At 45.2% G+C, this 21,161-nt stretch overlaps 1 long non-coding RNA gene across 1 annotated transcript in view; it reads left to right on the top strand.

Moving 5' to 3' along the window:
• Positions 1 to 20,560, top strand: part of LOC108306742 — a 32,982-nt gene extending 12,422 nt beyond the window's left edge. The window contains exons 2-4 of the long non-coding RNA XR_001826259.2: positions 18,014 to 18,460; positions 18,558 to 19,166; positions 19,472 to 20,560. This is a non-coding gene — a long non-coding RNA (uncharacterized LOC108306742). The remainder of the gene's footprint in view (positions 1 to 18,013; positions 18,461 to 18,557; positions 19,167 to 19,471) is intronic.
• Positions 20,561 to 21,161: the final 601 nt, after the last annotated feature.

Here is a 21,161-nt window from a genome sequence, read left to right as displayed (position 1 = left end):
CTCAGAGTCAGAAAGAATTCAGAAAGATGTAGATGAAAACATCAGGTTTGTTGTGAGTGAAGGGGAACTGGAAACATTTTGCATCTGGTGACATAATAGAGCATTTACACCCACCTCTCCAATTGCACTTTCCTGCCAGTTCACAGACAGACTACTGCAGACCTCTCCACAGGGAAGAAGGAAGTGTGCAACCTCTGGATAGGCTGCTGTGGAAAAGAGCCCACTCCACTGATGGAAGCCATCCAGTTCCAGCTCTTTCCCCAGTCTCACATCGGCCCACTGCTTCCCTCCCTTGGGGATGGTGAGTGCCGGGCAAGGAAAGGAGCGAAGCTAATTTTCTCTAAAACTTCAGAAAGGGAGGGACTTCTAATTTATTGATATGGGCCAGCCTGGGATGATGGGGAGAGGAGAGAAGAATGTTTCCTAAAAATGTATGCATTCCCGGCTGATCAACAACCTCTACCAAGTACTTACCAAGGGCAGTGCTTTGTGCTGGGTCCTGGGGCGGCAGAGATCAATTAGGCAATGCTGCTTTCCTAACACTCACAGGCTGGCAGGGGAAAGAAAAGAGCCTATGAAACAAGTCATTTCCGGCCACAGCAGTACATACTTGGTATGTATTAAAGGTGACAATGCTGTGGATGTTCCAGATTTGTCTAATCTCACAGTTGCCTACTCCCATGGCCATCCATCACCACACACACACACACACACACACACACACACACACACACACACACTACTGATATTCCATAGTGTAAACCAGGTTCTCCCAGAATCCCAGAAAGGCCATTTTACAAAGCGACATTTTATGTGCTGGTCTGCAGACATTCAAAGAAATATGAAGCACAATGCTTGCCTTTTAAAAAGGAAAAAAAAATGTAAAACAAGACCAACATTATTTCTAAGGTAACCATGATACAGGCAAGTTCGTGGTAAATTTGTACAGAAAACACAGGCAGTCAGAAGAAGGAAAAGCTATCAGAGGCTGGCATCATCCACGACAAGCTTCCTGGAGGAGTCGGGTCTCTGTCTAGACTTTGAAGAATGTGTCTAGACAGAGAAAGAGGCAAATTTCCAAAGGAAAGAAACAGCTACTTGAAAATCCCTGGTGCAGGAGGGTTTCAGGCACATGGGGGAGGCCTCCAAGTTGGGCAGGTATTTCATCAAGGCCATGGGAAATATGAGAGTGTGGCGATGTCTCAGACTGCGCATAGCAGTTCAAGGTGCCTGCTGTTCAAGGTGGGAAGGGACTTCCACTTTGCCCGCTGACGGCCTGATGACCTCCTAGCTCTGGCCTCAGAGCAGGGGGCACACTGGAGGAATACTTATCACATCTGAGGCCAGAGGAGAAAGCACACAGAATCCTTCAATGGCCCAAGCAAGCCTAAGCCTGGCAAAGACTTTGCAGCCTATCCGCCAAGCTGTTGCATTTGCTGACTCAGCTGGCTGCTGTCAGTGAGTCCCACCGGGCACAGAGACAACCCCACCGAGGCACTCCTGTCTCTCTTACAGGACAAGAATGGAAATGGCAGCACAGGCTAGGCCCCTCGAAACCCCTTTCTGAACAGTGCCTGCACTGCTGTGTCCCTAGGACACCAGGGACTGGATGGGCACATTTTCTCTGCTCCCTGTCATCACCTAGGCAGCCCACCTAGACTTTCTCGGTGAAGATGAGCCTCTGCCTTTCGTGTGTTCTTCCTGTGTGTTCTCATCTCTCATGCTCTTCCTCGGCTGAAGTCTTTTGCTGAGGACTAAGCAGCCTAAGGGGACTGACGCAGTCTAATAAGACAAGTGCTTGGCAGCGAATCTGTTTTCCTGGCAGTTGTAAGATGCAATCTCCTTGTTGTCGGAGGGCGTCCTGCACAGGGTATAGGAGGCTAGGCTCCTCTAGTCGGCACATCCACGAAGCATGGCAGTGTCACAGCCTTCATTTGGAGAGGAACGAAACCCTGGACAAGACATTGAAACCCTGGAAATATGGCTCCGTGGGGTGCCATGAGTCTCTTACATTCTGGCAAACAAGTTGCCTCCAGAATTGACATATTCTTGGCCATGTGACATGATCTAAACTAAGTTTCCTGGTGGTTTTCTTTTTCTCTTTTTAATTGAGGTCTTGCCTGCCAATCTAGAAACCGGACACACTCTGACAGGTGATGCTATTTGAAGCGTGTGTTGCTGTGAGGCAGGGCCCCTAGCAGATTCACCTCCCTCTGTCCCCAGAGAATGTCTCTGAGCTTCGTGGAGCTCATGCACCTGAAGCTCATGGCTTTTGCCTTTCCCTTCTCCCATGACACAAGTACGCCCTGGTAGCAAACGGGTCTGGAATACATGTGCTGCAGCTGAGGATCCAGCAAACCATACCTGAGCGTGCACCGCGTGCCTGGCCCTGCGTTCCGCCTGGGAGGCGCATGACTTGCTTTCATCCTCCCTAACATCCCTCAGGATAGGTATATTTTTGTCCCCACTGCACAGATGTGGAAACTGAGTAACTGGAAGGATAAGTGCTAAGATCGCTGAGCCAGTCTGTGAGACTAGCAGAGGCACTTAGCCAGAGGAGATTCGGCCCCTCACCTCCGTAGAAGGTGGACGCATTGCCCGGGAGCAGCCAGACTTGGGTGGAATACTTATGCTGTTCGATTTCCTTTCGTGTTTCTGATATGTGTTCTCCTTGGAAGAAGAAATTGACCAGGAAAGATACATGGGAATCTCATTTAAGACAAAAAATACTCATGACACAGAATCACTGGAAGCGCTTACATTGCTATGGAGAAGGAAGGGGTCACCCTCACGCGGACGTTAGCTCTCTCGGCAGCTTGTAAGTGCCCTACCTACCTCTGAGTACCTCGAATCCACCTTTGTGACCAGCAAAACAGGGGCTTCAGAAAGTAAGGGGAGGTGAAAGGGAGTTGATGCGCCTCCTCTCCATTGTAGAGAAGGCCTTGCTATCAGCATTGCTTCAAATTTGCCTCCGCTTGTGCATAAAGGCACAAAAAGAATGAGCCGGACGTACACTCTCATGGATCTGCAGAGAAAACAGACTGCATTTTGCAGCTTTTCCCATTTTGCCTGAAAACAGTATGCTCTAATCAACCTGGGGCCCAGCTGCAGGGAAGTGCCGGTGGTGTCCAAGCAGTGGCTGGTGCCTGGAGAGAGAAACAACTTGCACCCCCACTCACCCAGTCCAGTCTGTGTCTTTTCCCAGGGGACCCAGGCTCATAAACTCCAGCAGACCTCCACCGGGCATGCTGGGGTCTCTGTCATGAGAGGCAACATGTGGTAGAAAGGAGCTAAAACGCGAGTTAGCAGGCTTCAGTTGAGTCTGCCTCTGCTGCTTCCAAGCCAGGTGACTGGGTAAGCTAGTGGATGCTAAAACCCCGCATTTTCTCATCAATACTAGGAGGATAATAATTCCTGTTGGGCAACATCACGAAGGGTGCGCATGAAGAACACACTCAATGGAGCTCAAGAAAGGCCTTTGTGAGCTGGAAAGACATAATTCGAGGTCACCCCTCCCTGACTAGCATGTGGGCTCCTCAGGATGGAGCCCCTTTCCCTCTCCCCTGCATGTCCATGGCGTGCCTCAGTGTGCCTGGTGGGCAGGTAAGCGCCCAGGTCACACGAAGCCCTGGGACCTCTGCAGGGGTGGCCGCGAGGAACCACATGTCCTTCCTTGTATCCAGATCATCCTTCCACAATTAGAGTCCAGAACCTCTTTTCTGTTCTCAGTCAAGGACACCAGGAGGGCTTTCTGCTGTCACCGTGGTGGCTCCCTTGCCTGTCCCATGCACCCTGGCAGGAGGTCAGTGAGGGCAGGATGGGGAGGCCAATCTCTCTGTCTCCGGCCTCACGCCACTCTCCCCCACCTACCCCCACCTCTCTCTGACTCTGGGCGTGTTTGCGCTTCTCTGCCCCTGCTGTCTCTCTCTCTCTCTGCCTCTCTCTCCCCTCCCTCTATCCCAGCATCTCTGCCTCTCCCCACTCTGTCTTTTTCTCCCTGTCTCTCCCTCTTCGTCTCTCTCTCACTCCTCTGCTTCTCCCTCTCTCCCTCCTCTCTCTCTTCTTCTGCCCCTGTCTCTCCTCTCTCTCTTCTTCTGCCTCTGTCTCTCCTCTCTCTGCCTCTGTGTGTACGTTTGTGCTTCTGTGCCCCCACCACTGTCTCTCCCTGTCTCTCTGCCCGCGCCTGCCTCTCTCTCTCTCTCTCTCTCTCTCTCTCTCTCTCTTTCTCCTTTCTTGGCCTTTGCGTGTGTGTGCTTCTTTTCTGCCCCACCCTGCCACTGTCTCTCCTCTCTCCCTCTCTCTGCCTGTGTGTGTGCGCACATATGTGTGCATGTGTGTGCATGTGTGTGTGCACGCATGCGCGTGTGTGTGCATGTGTGTCTGCACACGCTTGCTTCTCTAGCCTCCCCCTTCTCTCCTGCTGCCTCTCCCCTCTCTCTCCCTTCCTCCCTCTCTCTCTGTCTTTCTCTCCTTCTCTCCCTCAGTCTCCTCCTTTCTCTCCCTTCCTCTCTCCCTCCCCAGCCACCCCGCCAGCACTCTCACATCCCAGCTGCCACTGAGGTGAGCACTGCCCCAGGGGCACGCTGCAAGGAGCCACAGAACCTGAGTCTGGCCTGGGAACTCCAGTTTGCTGTTGAGACTCTGGAAACGGCTGCTCCACGGAAGAGTGAGCGCTTCGTCATAGAGACAGCATCTGTTTTGCCTCTTGGGGAAAGGCGAATGAGAGTTACTCTTTTTATTATGAGAACACCAGGCTGTGCCAAGTACATGATTCCCATGCAGGGGAATTTTACTAGTGCCGTTGCCTCCCTCCTCTCCCCGCTCCCGTTCCTGCCCAGGGTCCTCCCTCTCCCATGAGAGTGCCTTTCCCAGCACGAGACTGCACATGTCCTTTCCTGGCATCACAGTTATCGAGGGGAGTGAGAAGACACTTGCTGTGTTTATTAATTAAATTCTGGGATTTTTAAAAAACAAACTCATCTCAATTCTAAGAGACTATAGAATCCAATTCATCATGAAAGATTGCCATGATCACCAGGTCAGTTTTTTAGTAGGTTGATAATGGACCTGTTACTTTTGCCATTTCCACCCAGGAAAGTCTAAGTGCGAATCTGAGTGATCGTCTGTGTGTCCAAAATGGAAAACGGCATGCATCGGACTACTTTCTCTTAGCTCACGTGTAACTCCTTAGCAGGAAACAACTCCTGCAGACGAGGGCCTTATTAGACATGGCACAGGGACCACAGTATTAGCACTCAAGCTCTCAGAGCCGTTCCTCTCCAAGCCCATCCATTCTGTACACTGTTGGCCCCAGAGGAGACAAGATAATTTTCTCCCTCCCTGGTCATCCTGGGGCCCTGACCACCAGCCAGAGAAATGATGCGGAGAGAGCAGGTAGGAGCTCCCTTCCAGGTGGGAAATGCAAGGCAGGCAGCCTCCCCTGACAGTGCTACCCTGCCTGGATTGAAATTGTGCTCACAGCCAAGTGCAGTTGCTCACGCCTGTAATTCCAGTACTTTGGGAGGCCAAGGTGGGCGGACCATGAGTTCAGGAGTTCGAGACCAACCTGACCAACATGGTGAAACCCATCTCTACTAAAGACACAAAAATTAGCTGGACGTGGTGGCACATCCCTGTAATTCCAGCTACTCGGGAGGCTGAGGCAGGAGAATCGCTTGAACCTGGGAGGTGGAGGTTGCAGTGAGCTGCAATCGTGCCACTGCACTCCAAAATGAGAAAAAGACTAAGACAAAAAATAAAAACAAAACAAAAAAACAAAAAAAAAAAAAAAAAAAAGAAAGAAATTGTGCTCACTTCCACTTAGGTGAACAAAGCACATCTGTCTTGCTTATTTTGTACTATTTTTTCTTCTCTTCCTTAGTCTCACACCCCAACAGCTCTGCTAGACAGCAACAGAGGGGAAAAGGGCTTTTAAACTTTCACATTCATAGGAAAGCAGTGTCCTAGGGCTTCCGACTGCCTCTCTCCTCACTGTAGCTTCATTTCAAGTGTATGTTCCTTCTCCAGCCTCTCCCCCACAAGAGCACCCAGCAGATGGGATACACATGAGCTTAGCATGTCCCCAGGTGGGCGAGGGAGACACAGGTCTCAGATCTGTGGTCAGCCAGTGCAGGCCCTGCTGGCTAGGTCCCTGCTGGCCTCTGCAGTAATGGAGTCCTCTCTGCCAGGCCCTGCTCAGCTCTGCTCCTGAACCCTGCACCTGGCATCTCAAGGTCTGTGTTATCTCTGTCAGGCCTGGCATCTTTTCCAGCTGCTGACATGGCTCTGCTTTGGCTCTCTCATCTATCTACCCTGCAGCCCTGGTGGATAGGGTCACCATGCCCCCTATGGCAAGGCCCCTGGGTGCTGACCCTCACCTAGTGGTTCTGACATCAGCCTCTCCATCTCTCCTCTGGTATATGGGAACTCCAAGACACCTTCTGAGATACTCAAGTTTGAAATAGACTCATGGTCAATAAATTCTGATCCTCATCTGCCTACATACACCCACCTGCTGTGCTACTGACTCTGATGTGGCTGCAGGATGCTTCTGGTGGGACCCCACGCAAGATGGTGTTGATCTAGACGCACTGGGTGAAGGGAAAAGGCCTGTTCACTTTTACCTTTGTTCCTATTCCATTCAATGCCACCCCTTTTTCAAAAGTCTGGGCTCAGAGTGGGGTTGATGCAGCATACAGGATTTGGTTGTTGCCTCATTCCCTCCCACAGTCCACAAGCCAGACAGAGCCACTTACCCAAGGTCACCCTCCTCCCTCCCCAAAGGGTCTTCTGCCCTGTCCTCTTTCCCAGAATCACAGGACTGCTGAGGCAGAATCAGAAAGCCAGCTTGCAGGTAAGAGAAAATCCAAAATATTATTCTAATGATACTTCCTCTCCTCAAGCTTTCTACTAAATAATAATAATAATAATAACATACAGTCATGGCCATTGTTAAAGGAAAAGGAAACACAGCCATTCATCTCAATGTCACTGAATTTAAGTCATCAGTGACTATAATAAGAAATGAATGATTTAGGTGAAATTCTTATAGTGACAAAACGTTAGAACTAGAAGTTCTGGAATCCCATAAAACATTTAGGACATTTCCATTTTGTAGATGAGGAAGTTGAAATGCTGCAAGTTGAAATGACTCATCCTAGGTCCTAGTTCTCGTGAAGAGTGGACAACAGAAATTGCATGTACTCGACTACCATCAGTCAGATATAATGAGCCCCCAAGCCTCTTGTGGTTCACTGTAGGTGAAAGAAAAAAAAAATAAACAAAATAAAACAAACAAAATATCCGACCAAAACAAGGTACATACACAGCAAAGTTCACTGGGCAAGAACAGATGCAAAGCAGAGAGATTGAGGAGCCTGGGGTCCTCAGTCTAGACACTTCGGCACTGATGTGGATTGTGTGTTTGTATACCCTCTAAATATACATGTTGAAGGCCAAGCCCCCAATGTGATGGTATTTGGAGACGGGGCCTTTGAAAGGTGATAAGGTCCTTAAAGTGGAGGCCTCATGAATGGCATTAGTGCTTACAAGAAGAGGCAGAAGAGAGCTTGCTTCCTCTCCCTCTCCCCATGTGAGGTCTGAAATTGTCTGCAAACCAGAAAGAGGGCCCCCAGCCGAATCCGACCATGCTGGTACCCTGATCTCGACTCCATACTGTGTTAAATAAATTTCTGTTGTGTGAGCCACCCAATCTACGGTAATTTGTTACAGTAGCCTGAAAAAACTAAGACAGACACTTCAGAGAAAACGTCAATGCCATATTGGGCCATTCATTCAACAAGTTCTTGATAACAGTGCACTCTGTGCCAGGCACCATGGTACATCAGGGCAGAGCCATAACGAAGAGTAAAACAGCGATCTGGGAACCAGAGACCACACATTTCAAGAAGCTGATTAATAGAGGCCACAAACTGAGCAAGAGGTTGGGATAAAGACAGACAGAAATACAAGGAACAGTCCAGATTCTAAGCACCATGCCTGGCAAGCCCCCCACCATTTAGAAAATTGCATACAGAATCAACCATCCGTCCCAGGCAAGAAGCTTCTAGGCTGTTTCTTGCTAAGGCAGAAATCTCTCCCAAGAAAGAATTCTCAGGAATGAGCCCTGCACACCAGCCCCATCCACCAGACCCTTCCTGCTCCCTACCTCCCAGACCCCTCTGGGATAACACCTATTTCTAACTTGGCTACTTTTCTCCTGGAAAATAATCATGTGTACCCACCAAAGCAAAGGCTTAAACTAGGCATTTCTACAGCAGGGAAGAACTGTAACCATGTGGAAGAAAGCAGGAACTAGGGAGGGGCAGGGAAGCAATCAGGATGAATGAGGGGTCCTCCATCTCATTGTCTGGATGTGGTGATCTGGTGAGTTTTAATACATTGGCACTTTTTTTGAGAGACTTGAAGGTCATTTCCTCAGAAAGGAACTCAGATAAAACAAATGTAAGGTTTAAGCTTTAAGAACAGAAGGGTCAAATTCTCTGTTTATGCAAGAAACTATCTATGGGACTGTTGGGTTAGTTACAGTTAGCTAAATGTTCATCTTTCCATTATCATTATTTGGACAAAAATTTCCTCTTTCTGTTTTCTTCTTCCCCTCTTCTCTACGTTTTTTAACTGTGCAAAGGAAACATGGAAAATCAGAACAGTAAGAACAATTTTTCAACCACTGTGATTCCAGCACACTGGGCTTGGAGAATGAGTGCAAAGTTTCATTGAGTGGTAGGAGCTCTCAGCAGATGGATGTGGGGGAGCCAGAAGGAGATGATTTTCCCCTGGAGTTGGGCTCTTGGAGGCCTGGGCTCTCCTCTGACTGCCCCAGCCAAACTCCGCATTGTACTGCTTCTGCCAGTCGGTGCCCTGCTGGTGTGCCAGTGCCTGTTGGTGCATTCCTTTCCACATCCAACGCCTGTGTGTTCCTCTACAGATAAGTTCTTCTGGACATCCAGCTCCCTGTGCGTCTGCCTGCTAGGGTCTTGTGGGGGTTTTATAGGCACAGGGTGGGGGCATGGCAGGCCAGGTTGGTGCTGGAAAATGCAACATTTGGGCAGGAAATGCCTGTCCTCACCTAGGTCCATGGGGGTGGAGGCTTAGCCAGGGATTATGCCCTCCTCTACCCAGCACTTCCTTTCCCTGCTTCCATATCATTTAAAGGGATCATGCCGTTTTCTTCCCAGCACTTCTGTACCGATATTACTATTTTAAATCAAAAGCATATACATTTCATCCGAGCCCGTACCATTTATTTTTTGAGACAGCGTCTCTCTCTGTCCCCAGGCTGGAGTACAGTGGCATGATCTCTGCTCACTGCAACTTCTGCCTCCTGGGTTCAAGCCATTCTCCTGCCTCAGCCTCCCAAGTAGCCGGCACTACAGGTGGGCATGACCATGCCCAGCTCATTTTTGTATTTTTAGTAGAGACAGGGTTTTACCATGTTGGCCAGGATGGTCTCCATCTATTGACCTCATGATCCATCTGCCTTGGCCTCTCAAAGTGCTAGGATTACAGAGTGAGCCACCACACCCAGCCACCTCTACCATTTTTTAAAATAATAAAATGCCACCCAAATTTAGTCATTATGCAAGAAAGCGAGAGTCCTTGTGCTCTCTAAAGATGAGGAAATTAGGTGCCAACTGATGTCCAACCATCCCTCAACAGCTGAATCACAAAGCTGAAACCAGAACTCAAATCTGCTATTTCCTAGTAACTCTGTTCAATAACATCTCATTGTCAATCAATAGGCCTCCAACTCTTTCATAAGATAACATACACATCAAATGATGAGACTAATTAAAACTAGTGTAGTCTTTTCCTCATTGATGTGGCTGGAAATTTTGACTCCAAATAAAGTCTAGACTTCAGCATCTTGTCTCTAAGACAAATCAGATTTAAAAACTTAACAGCTATTTTGATAAAACAAGCAATAGACTCAGCCTGGTTTAAAATTTTGTACATCACCAGATGTTTCTTTCACCAAAGAAAATCACAGGCATTATGTAGGAATGATACCTGCCAATTCTTAGAATATCTGATTTCAATAGTACGTTTTTAGCTGAAGGGCAATCATGGAAATATAAGGTGTGTTTGATTCTCCAAGATTCCAGCATTTGGAGCTAGGTACTGTTGTTTTAAATATTATATAGGCATTGAAATTTACATGCCTACCATCACTAGTATGAATTAGCCTCTTTGAATCATGAATATCCTTCAAACAAAGCTATGAGCACAAGGTTAGCAATTTCTAAGTCACACTTTTGACCACAATGGTTCTAGAAATATTTTTTTCCTAGGCACTTTTTATTTACCATTAATTATCAAATTACTTTAAATTGGAAGTATTGTTAAAGACATTATATAATTCTGTGTCTCATATATCAACAGGTGCTCACATTACTCAGAGTTTTTGAATCATGGGAAAGTTAATTATGAAAACCATAATTATTTCCCACAACAGTAAAATTGGACCCTGAAAAATACCACTAGGGGCTTAATGCTTGACACACAGATAAAAATGAGCAGTGATTTTTTTGTAAGCCACTACATTAAGTCACATAATTGGACACAAAAGATTTAGGTGCAATTTGTTTTTGTAATTGTGTTCTAAATGGTGTAATTGTTAATTATACACAGAGAGTTCAATGTTCATTCCTTGAATTTTTAAGCTGCAATTTTTCTTTTATACCTGCAGCTCCTTTGTTCAGGTTTGCCTCTCTTTTGACATGGATTATTTAAATTCCTAACTCAACAATAAATTCATAGCTTCCTCAGTTTTATTTGTGCAATGGCAAGATGAAAATCATATAGCTTGGGAAATACAGCACAACCCTGGAAAAAAAATAATAATCATTTTCTCTAATGAAGAAATGTTTTGGCAATCGTATATGGTTGTTCCTTTCTATCTTTTCTTCTTTAGGCAAAGATCAGCTGCCTTTGACATCTGACACAATCACATGCATATAGTGTGACAGTCACCAGCTTTGTACTTTCCCAGAAGGTCAGTCCATACTCTCTTGCCTTCACCTCAGTTTTAACACAGCAAGAAGGCCACAGCCACGCTGTGAATGACTGATGTGGCTGTTGTTGTCTCTCTGCACACTAGTGTGTGGTTTCCTAGGTTGATTTGCCCAGAAATAGGTCAGAGACTGTACAACAGCTTATGTACAGGGTCTAACTCACATCAGACTGATTTGGATGAAAACCCAAATGCAAAATCACACTTTCTAGTAGGAAATCTTGCTGGGGCATCAACATTAAGATCTAAAGATACTTGAGGGAGAATGCATAATAGCAATAGCAGTAGTAACAGCAGCAGTAGTGGTTAACTGACCTAGAGAAAGAAAAGACCAATATTTGGACACACCTTTTAGGGGTCGGGCCCCATTTCCACAGTGAACCTTATAATGAATTGGCCCCAGCTTTCTTCATGTCTCTCTTTTCAGACCCTGAGTTGCCTCACTCTTTCTTCTGACTACAGTAAACACTACTTCCTTCCAAGAAGACTGCCAAATCTTCCCTTAGAAAAGACAAAAACAAACATAGTTTCAAAAAATCTTAACTGCAAAAATATGCTTCAACTAGGTATTTAAAGTAGTGAAAAACTAGAGAAAACATGGTAGGCACAGTGGACAGAGAACAAGCTTCAGAAAGCCTTCTCATTATTTGGAGTCACACCCCCCATCTAGAATCATACCCCCTGCTCAGAATCACATTCTGATATGGTTTGGTTCTGTGTCCCCACCCAAATCTCATCTCGAATTGTAATCCCTGCATGTCAAGGGAGGGACCTGGTGGGAGGTGACTGCATCATGGGGCAGGTTTCCCCATACTGTTCTTGTGATATTGAGGGAGTTCTCCTGAGACCTGATGGTTTTAAAAGTGGCTATTTCCCCTGTGCGTGCTCTCTCTCTCTCTTTCTCTCTCTCTCTCCACCATGAGGAGATATGCCTTGCTTCCCCTTCTTGTTCCACCATGATTGTAAGTTTCCTCCGGCCTCCTCACCCATGCAGAACTGTGAGTCAATTAAACCTCCTCTCTTTGTAAATTACCCAATCTGAGGTAGTATCTTTATAGCAGTGTGAGAACAGACTAATACAAAGGATTGGAGGCTGAGGCAGGAGAATTGCTTGAGGTTAGGAGTTCAAGACCAACCTGGGCAATGTAACAAAAGCCTGTATCTACAAATAATACAAAAATTAGCTAGGCATAGTGGTGTGCACCTGTAGTCTCACCCACTCAGGACGGTGAGGCAGGAGGATCACATGAGCCCTGACTTTGAAGCCGAAGTGAGCTATAAACATGCCACTGCACTCTGGCGCGGGTGACAGGGCAAGACCCTGTCTCAAAAGTACACACACATAAATGCATTACACACACACACACACACACACACACATGTTTAATCTGGTATTTTCCCTCAGTTCTTAACACAGAGCTTTAAAACTAGGAATTTCCTGAGTGATGTGAGTGTCTTTGTTATGCTAATGAGGTGACTAGTGGTGGGCCCCTGGATAGCTTCAGGACGTGGAGCTGGTCCCAGAGAGACCACGTGGGTAGTAGAGAGCTGGGACTTTCAGCCACCTAACCTTTGGGAAGAAGAGCTGGAGATGCAGTTCAATCATGTGGCCAATGGTTTAATAAAAGCTCTGTGCATCAGGGCTCAAAAGAGCCTCCTGGTTGGTGAACCATTGACGTGCCAGGAGGGCAGTTCTCTGAGGAGAGGGCGTGGAAGTTCTCCCACTCCTCCGAGACCTGACTCTGTGCTTATCTTTTGTAAAAAGAAAATAAAAATCTTTAGACTCCATGCTTGATAGGCCAAAAAGTTAAATTTGGTAACCCAAGTGAAACAAACAAAAACTGCCTTCTTTTGTCACCAGAAAGCTGTGATTCCATGTGCTTGCTTCACCTGATTACATGTAGCTCTGCCAAGGGCAAGATGTATGCATGACTGACTTTCCCCCACTTCTCTTCTTTGAACAGGTAAAACGTGGATTCAGTGAGCAGTAATCAAAACCTCACAAGAATGTAGCCACTGGCCTCATTGCCTATCTTCTTTTTCTATTTTTCTTTACACTTTCCCCTCCTACTCACTCTTTCCCTTTTAAATAGTGAAGTCCTCCACTCTCTTTGGAAAAGGCACGGGCCACAGATCTTACTGTGGTTTGTGTTTCTTTTTCCTGGGTGCATCTTCAGTCTTTGCAAACTAAACCTCTATATTGATTGAAATCTGTCTTGGACACTTTTTGGTTTACACCCTTATAATAAACCTTCAAGAGTAAGTATAATGCTTTTCTGAGTTCTGTGAGGGATTCCTGTGAATTATCCAAACTGAAGGGCTCATCAGGCAGATTGTGGGGGCCCCAGGGAGCCCTGGAACTTGCTGCTGGCCTCTGGGGTGAAGGCTGTCTTACGGGAGACTGACCCCTCACTGTGGGGTCTGACAGTAGTTCTGTATTCTTAGTATCAGAATTTAATTGCACCAGCCCCACAGTTGGGGTGGAAAAGGAGCTAGAACAATCATACCTGGCTTTAATTATTATATAAACCTCGTCCAGGCTCAGACAAATTCTGTTTCCCCACGTTGTCACTGAAAATTCCTTTGTGGTTCCAGATTACAAGTCAGGGTGTAAGTCAGGGACGTCCAGCAAAGATAAACGAGAGAGCCATCCCCAGCAGGGCAGGGAGGTCTGCATTCAAGGCAAATGTGAACCCTCAGCTTTTCATAGTGTGATAGAAAGCCACTCGTGTTACAAAGTCAAAAAATGACTCTTAGGACAGAATGTCCAGGCCAGTGAGCAGGCCTGTGCCTAATGCCAGAGGACAGGCTGGGGTGCAAATAGCCTAGCAACATGCAGCTTTCCTTACAAAAGACAAGGATCTCCGTCCTCAGGAGGGAGCCAGACCTAGGAGGTGCTCCTTTTTCAGATGTGCAGAAGAAACAACAGTCTGACTTCCCAGTAATAGGGGAAGTTAATTAAGTTATATTAATAATTATATTATATGAATTATATTTATAATTACATCATATAAATCAAATTATAAGACACCATCTAAAGTTAATTAAATTATAAGACATCTAAAGAACACTATGTAGCCATTTACCAATTATGTTGCAAAAGTGAAATCCTGTGGAAAGCTATTCACCATCCATTAAGCAGAAGAACACAAGTGACTGAACAGTGCATTCGAATGAGCCCCGGAGGATGGGGCAGCCCAGATGCTGTCCCACAATCCCTTTCCCTCATTCCAGTACATTCTTCAGGCAGCCCTTCTGTGACCTCCTGGCCACTATTCCCGGTCTCCCAAATGCTTGTCTTCTCCAGGTCCTCTTCTCTCTACTAGAACAAAAATAAAAGGAAGGAAAGGAGGGAAGGAGGGGGAAATAATTGTTCTTGCTTTCTAAAGCTTTATCCAGGTATCTTGCTACCTTAGTATACTTATGACTGAGGAGCTCCAGGGAGCTGGAATGTTTATCACTCCAGGTAAGATGCTTGATTTTCACTTGAGCGAAGTGAGGGATTCATTTATTCAGTGAACGGAAACTAGGCATCTACGTAGTACCAAAGAATGAGAGGAGGGCAAAGAATACAGACATAGAAAAGACCGTCCAGCCTTCCAGTGAGCCAGGTGACAGCATCATGATCCCATGCATTCGTTTAGAACAAGGAGCAAAAGCAGCTGTCTGCAGAAGTAAGAAAAAACTTCACAGAGACCAAGTCCCCTAGGATCTGAAAGATGGAGCAGGAGTATCATGCAAAAAAGGGCAAATGGAAATTTCAGGAAGGAAAGTCAGAAAATGCAATGCTAGGCTCAGCCTGCTTTGGAAACAGGGAGACGTCCAGTGTACCAGGAGTATAAGAAGTGGGTGGAAGCATGTCTTCTTCCCAGCACTTCACTCATTATTCTTTTATTTTGTAATTTTTTTTTGAGACGGAGTCTCACACTGTTGCCCAGGCTGGAGTGCAGTGGTGCGATCTCAGCTCACTGCAATCTCCGCCTCCTAGGCTCAAGCAATTCTCCTGCCTCAACCTCCCGAGTAGCTGGGACTACAGGCACCCACCACCACGCCCAGCTAATTTGTTTATATTTTAGTAGAGATGGGATTTCACCATGTTGGGCAGGATGATCTCTATCTCCTGACCTTATGATTTGCCTGCCTCGGCCTCCCAAAGTGCTGGGACTTCAGGCGTGAGCCACCACACCCGGCTCTTCACTCATTATTTTTAAATCACCAGTTCTTCTGCCTCTCTACCCGTTCAGACTGCAAGTTTCCTAGCAGCGTCTTACCCGTCTTTATATTCCCTGTGCCTTGCACACATTAGGTAAACAATAGTATGAACTGATTTGAACTTAGGCAAGAAGTAAGTGGGGTTGGATGAGAAGGGCTCTGTGACATGTGGAGTTTGGACTTCATCCTTACACAGTTAGGGTGAGGTTGGAGGCCCTGCTGAAGAGTTTGTTAGGGTGAAGGAAGCACATCCTTCTTTTGGGGGGGAAATCTGTTGGCTCTGTGTGTGTGTGTACTGGGGACTACAGAAGTGAGGGATGGGAGGCAGGAAGGACAGCAATGGAACTGTGATGATGTCTCGGGTTTAGAATATATATGCCACAGAAGCAATGGTGACTGGTGACCAATGGACTACTAAGAAGTTGCAGTCAAAACTAGCACTATGGCTGCGGGCATCCATCATGATTGGGAACGGAAAAGGCAGATAAATATTATCCTTGAGGAGATTAACCTAAATTTTGGATTAACCTAAATTAGCTTTGCTGTCTATAGCTCTTAGAGGAAGCAATCAGGAGGCAACTGAAAACCTGGGTCTGGGACGAGACAGAAAGTGGAAGCCATGCAGATTTGATAGAAATCCTGCTAGAATTCAGAAAAAGGGCTAAGGACATGCCCAGAGCCAGCCACATGAAGGGTCAGGCCAAGGAGGGTAGACAAGTGGAGAAAAAGGGCGATCCGATATGTACAAGTAGGGAGCTCTGAAAGCCGTCAGGGCATTGTGAAGCTCAGTAGAAGGGGTTTCGGAATAACTGCATAATGAGTTGCCAAGTGTATGAGGAACTGCAGACTCTCAGGAAGAAAGTTACAGTAAACCAATCTCTGCATGACATGTTGCTGCAGGAACACGGCCCTGACTTTCCACCATCCGGAAGGCTCTGTTCTGCCTTTCTGTGTCTAACTTGCCTGCCTTCTGCCTCCGTCTTCTATAAGCCCAGGCTTGGAAGCAGAATCACAAGGAAATTGCTGCAATTCCCCAGGACAGAAAAGCTTCAAAGGAAAGCCACATCTCCCAGATTGAATGACAAGAGGGGAAATGCATCCACGTTTTGCTCTTTGCTGCGGCTCTTCCTGTACCTGGCTGGTTGCATTTCAAATCTCCAATATTTGTCACTCTGAGCTGACACAACACGAAACAAACTCATTCTGAGGACTGTTTCTTTCTGTGCATTTTCTTTTGCTAGTGCAGAGTACAGTTTAGATCCTTTGGGTGCAAGAAAGGTAAGCCACTTGTGACAGAGTAACATTTTGAAGATAAATTACTTGGCCACCACCATACTTCACAATCATTTACTTCTACCTCTTTGCTATTTGGTATGCACAGCCTAAAACAGCAATGCTATGAAAAGTAAATTCTGCCTTACTCCTAAAATTATATATATCCATCTATTATAAGTAATAAGACTCTATAATAAGTTTAGAACAGACTCATTGTTCTAATTTAAATATAAGCATAAATTTTCCTTTAACATATTAGGTAATATTTTTGAAAGTTTTAATATTTTTAACTACATTATTATGAAAGTAACTTCATACTTCAGTTACCACAGTTCAGGAAAAAGGAAAAGAACTGTTACTTCAGAAAAGAATGAAGGCTGTCTGAGTAACAGTGCTGTCATACTTTGAAATTGAAAGCAATGCCTTTGCTATCTTTATCAAAAAGTAAGATGCCACCTTATTTTGAAAATTATTCAGAACTTATTGAAAACAACACAGTAGATGGAAACAGCTTCTCTATAATAAAACAGATTCAACTGATAGACTTTTAGGAGAGAAGGATTATAAACCTTCAAAAGTATGTGATTTCTAGTAACATGCACATTTATTTTCACCACTACTTTTAAAATAGACCTATATTCATGATCTTGGGTAGAACAGAGGAAAAACAAGAAAAAGCATGCACATATATATCTTTAATCAGATGTTAACATTAAAACTATGTTTGGTTTCTAATTAAAAGCAGCTTCAAGAGAAAAAACAAAAATAAACAACAGCACAACAGACGACTTAGCATTCTCTTTATCCAGTGCAGGATATTATATTGGAAAATCAGTCCTTCTACTTAGCCACACCTAATATCAAAATCAAGTGGGGATGGGACCAATTATTTCTCACAAAAAAAAAAAAGCCTCTGAAAGAAAAGTAAGGTAGCTGGAAGATTTACAGTCTCTTCAATGGTGACCCAAATCAGGTTATTCCCGGAGTGGAAAGGGCTTCAGCATCTTTGCAGCTGATGTTCCCTGCCAAGCCAGGAATGCTTGTCCTTGGTTCTTCCCACTGCTAGGTCCTTCTCATCCTTTGCAATGAGATCTACATCTTCAGAGAGGTCTTCCTGAATCACCTTACCTACATTGTGTCTGAAACAAGTTCTTGTCTCCTGGGATTCTGTTAGTGTGTGTCATCATCTCTATCTTTATCTTATTATTTTCTTGTTTCCTAGCATACTGTCTGTCTCCCTCCATAAAACCTCACCTCGTCCAGGACAGGACTGGGTCAGTCTTACTGTTAAGATCCTCAGGGCCTGTAGCAGGGCCTGGAGCAGGGCCTGGCCCAGAGTGGGCAGGCACTCAGCAAACCTACAGGCTCCACTGAAGCGTAGTCATCACTATAAAAGAATATTTCATGCATTTTACCAAGAAGGCAGGCCTTCTGTGTTCAGTTTCAGACCCTGGAGGCCCATGCTCCTGCCCAAGCTGTGTCCCATCTCTGCAGGTGGAGCTTAATTGGCAGGAAATGTTTCTCCAGAAGCTGAAAAGCTGCCTGGCAAAGGCCTTTCGTAAAGTGGTCTGCATTTGGGACCAGGAAGACAGAGGACTCCTCAAGAAGAGAAATGGAGCCTTAACCCACTACAGACTTCTTAATGTCTGAAGCGTATTTCCACCATCCCATTGAGAACCAAAGAAGCGAGCTCCTTGGAGAACTGGCTCCCACCTGGACCTTCTGTTTATTCCATCCAGTAGCAGCTGCGTTTATCCTTCCCGCTGATGACACTTCCAGCCTTCCGTGTTTCAAAGTCTCACGGACTTTGCAAACGATACCAGGTTTATATGGAGCAGATACCACTTTTGACAATCGGCATGCACGTTATCATTTCCTCCTAAAGCGTGCTTAGACAGCAATGCGTGCTGCAGCAAGGCAACCTGTCTCACCCTCACAAAGGTCAGACCGGAATTTGAACTTGTTCCTTTGGGGTAAATTGCATCACCAGCACTCACTCACAGACTGTATTTTCCAGTGAGGTTTCATTCTGTTTCAGATACTCTGCACTTTCAGTGACAAAATTTTAAAGAAAAGGAGACAAATGGAACACAAATTATTGTCATCCTTCCCTCCCAGGAAGTGTAGGAATCATCCAAGGTGGTAAAAGAGCAGCACTTCTAAACTCTGACTTCACATGGAAAATAACTTGACTACTAAAACTGATAACAATGGCAGTCCGTGCCGTTTGACAGGGGTGTGTAGGAGAGGTGGTGAGCAAGCTGAAATCCCTTCAGGTATTTGCAGAACTTCTGAGCAAAAGCTAAAGCTAAAATTAACATTAAATATGCAAAGTATTTTTAACCCAACATAAATTAACAATGTTCCTATTTCAATTCTGTTGCTCTTGGGATGACTATGTCCTTTGGAAAATGTTTAAATAACTTAAGATTTCCGTCATGAGTTTACTATTTCAAAACTTATTTTTTTAATTGCAAGATACCTTTTTATGTGACCAGGAGTGTTGCCAGCTAGCTACCAAAACCTGCTTGAGGTTCTTCTACTTTATATTCTAAATGACAACATTGTTTATTAGTAATTGTGTCCCCTGTCTACCCACTGGTCCCTTTGGATGGGAAAGTTTTCAAAATAACTTCATAACAAAATGGTCTGCCGGGTGCGGTGGCTCAAGCCTGTAATCCCAGTACTTTGGGAGGCCGAGGCGGGTGGATCACGAGGTCAAGAGATCGAGACCATCCTGGTCAACATGGTGAAACCCCTTCTCTACTAAAAATATAAAACATTAGCTGGGCATGGTGGCGCGTGACTGTAATCCCAGCTACTCAGGAGGTTGAGGCAGGAGAATTGCCTGAACCCAGGAGGCGGAGGTTGCGGTGAGCCGAGATTGCGCCATTGCACTCCAGCCTGGGTAACAAGAGCGAAACTCTGTTCAAAAAAAAAAAAAAGAAAAAGGTAAGAAAAATGTGGTCACCAGTTTCAGGAGGAACTCCCAGACAGCTCAGCTCAGAAAAGTGGGTTTTAAAGTCCTCGAAAACGTTGCTGTCATGAGCTTCGACTTCTTTAGAGTAGCATTTGTCCATAGATCCACCACAGAGGAGGGTTATACAAATAAAAGTCATTTCAAGAAATTTCCCATTGCTTTATTACACGAACAATGAGAGTAAAGAGCAATGGGAGCTGAAGAGACAGGAATGAAGGCCTGCTGGGAGAACGATCAGAATATCCGAAGGAAATTTAAAATGCCTGCTGGAAAGCAACACACGGCCTCAGCATTGTCACTAACACAGAATGACCACAATAAAACTGCCCTGCCTTGTGCCTCCTGGCACCTCATGTCTCTTCAGGTTAATCAAAGAGAGGCCTGTGTTGCTTTGGAACAAGGTGCAGTCTCCCTCTAAGCTACAGAGAGGCTCCCACCGAGGACCAGCCCCCAGGTTGCAGCTTTGCCCACCCTCCACAGGCTCCAGAGAAGACGGGGTGGCTCTAGAGAGCAAATTGTCAAAACTTCTAGCGCTAAATAGAGCTTTAATGTGTCTCAGATACTAGCAAAATAGAGAAGCCTCGGATGGCTTTAGGTCTGGAAGTATGTTGCAAAAAATGCTCAAAGTTTAACAACCCTCATAAATCCTCACGAGATCTTTTTCAGTTTTGTGAAGCATCATTAATTGCCTATGTGTTTCAATTTGCAGACAGGCAAGAGTTTGGCTTTTTAGGTTTAAAAATCCGTACATCTTAGTTCATAATGATAATTTATTTCCAAAATGGTGACTCATACTAGGATTACATATAAAACATCCTATATGTAATAATATATAAATATAGTATATTAATTATTCTGACATAACCTGGGCAGAGACTTATGTTAATTTATTTTATTTCTATTTCATCTAAATTAATCAATATTTTACTTAGGTCTAAAACCTTATATATATATATATAGACTTATGTATCATCGTATGTATAAACATTGTATCTATGAGCTGAATGATCTGTAGTTTATTTTAAATTCTAATAAACTTTAAAAATGTGGAGGACTACATGTAATCAAAGGAAATTTTTCATTCAAATAAAAATCGCAAAGAGCCATTCCTAAATGGCAACCTGGTTTTAGCTGCCAACAGTGAAAGCGATAAGAAGAGACCCTGAAAATCTAAGTTCTGCAAAATGTCAGCTTATCCCTCAATGGGTAAACTCAGGGGTCACTGTCTGGACTTAACAGAGAACATGATTGCAGAAAAAGAAATGGAGGCCAGGCATGACAGCTCATGCCTGTAATCCCAGCACTTTGGGAGGCCGAGGCGGGTGGATCACCTTAGGTCAGCAGTTGGAGACCAGTCTGACCAATATGGTGACATCCCATCTCTACTAAAAATACAAAAATTAGCCAGTCATGGTGGTGCGCACCTGTAATCCCAGCTACTTGGGAGACTGAGACAGGAGAATCGCTTGAACCTGGGAGGCAGAGGTTGCAGTGAGAGCAACAGAACAAGACTCCGTCTGAAAAAAAAAAAAGAAAGAAAGAAAATGGAGCCAAGTATTATCATCAGGAAAGATCAAATGATGGAACAAATAGAAATGGGAGTCTCTAGGTAAAAATTACAAATTCACATAGCATCAATTCTAATTTCAAGTTTGATTGCCT

This window comes from Cebus imitator, unplaced genomic scaffold (genome assembly GCF_001604975.1).
Source record: "Cebus imitator isolate Cc_AM_T3 unplaced genomic scaffold, Cebus_imitator-1.0 Scaffold73, whole genome shotgun sequence".
Classification (NCBI taxonomy): Eukaryota; Metazoa; Chordata; class Mammalia; order Primates; family Cebidae; genus Cebus; species Cebus imitator.
The sequence above is the reverse complement of the archived record's forward strand: the minus strand, read 5'-3'. Positions and strand labels throughout refer to the sequence as shown.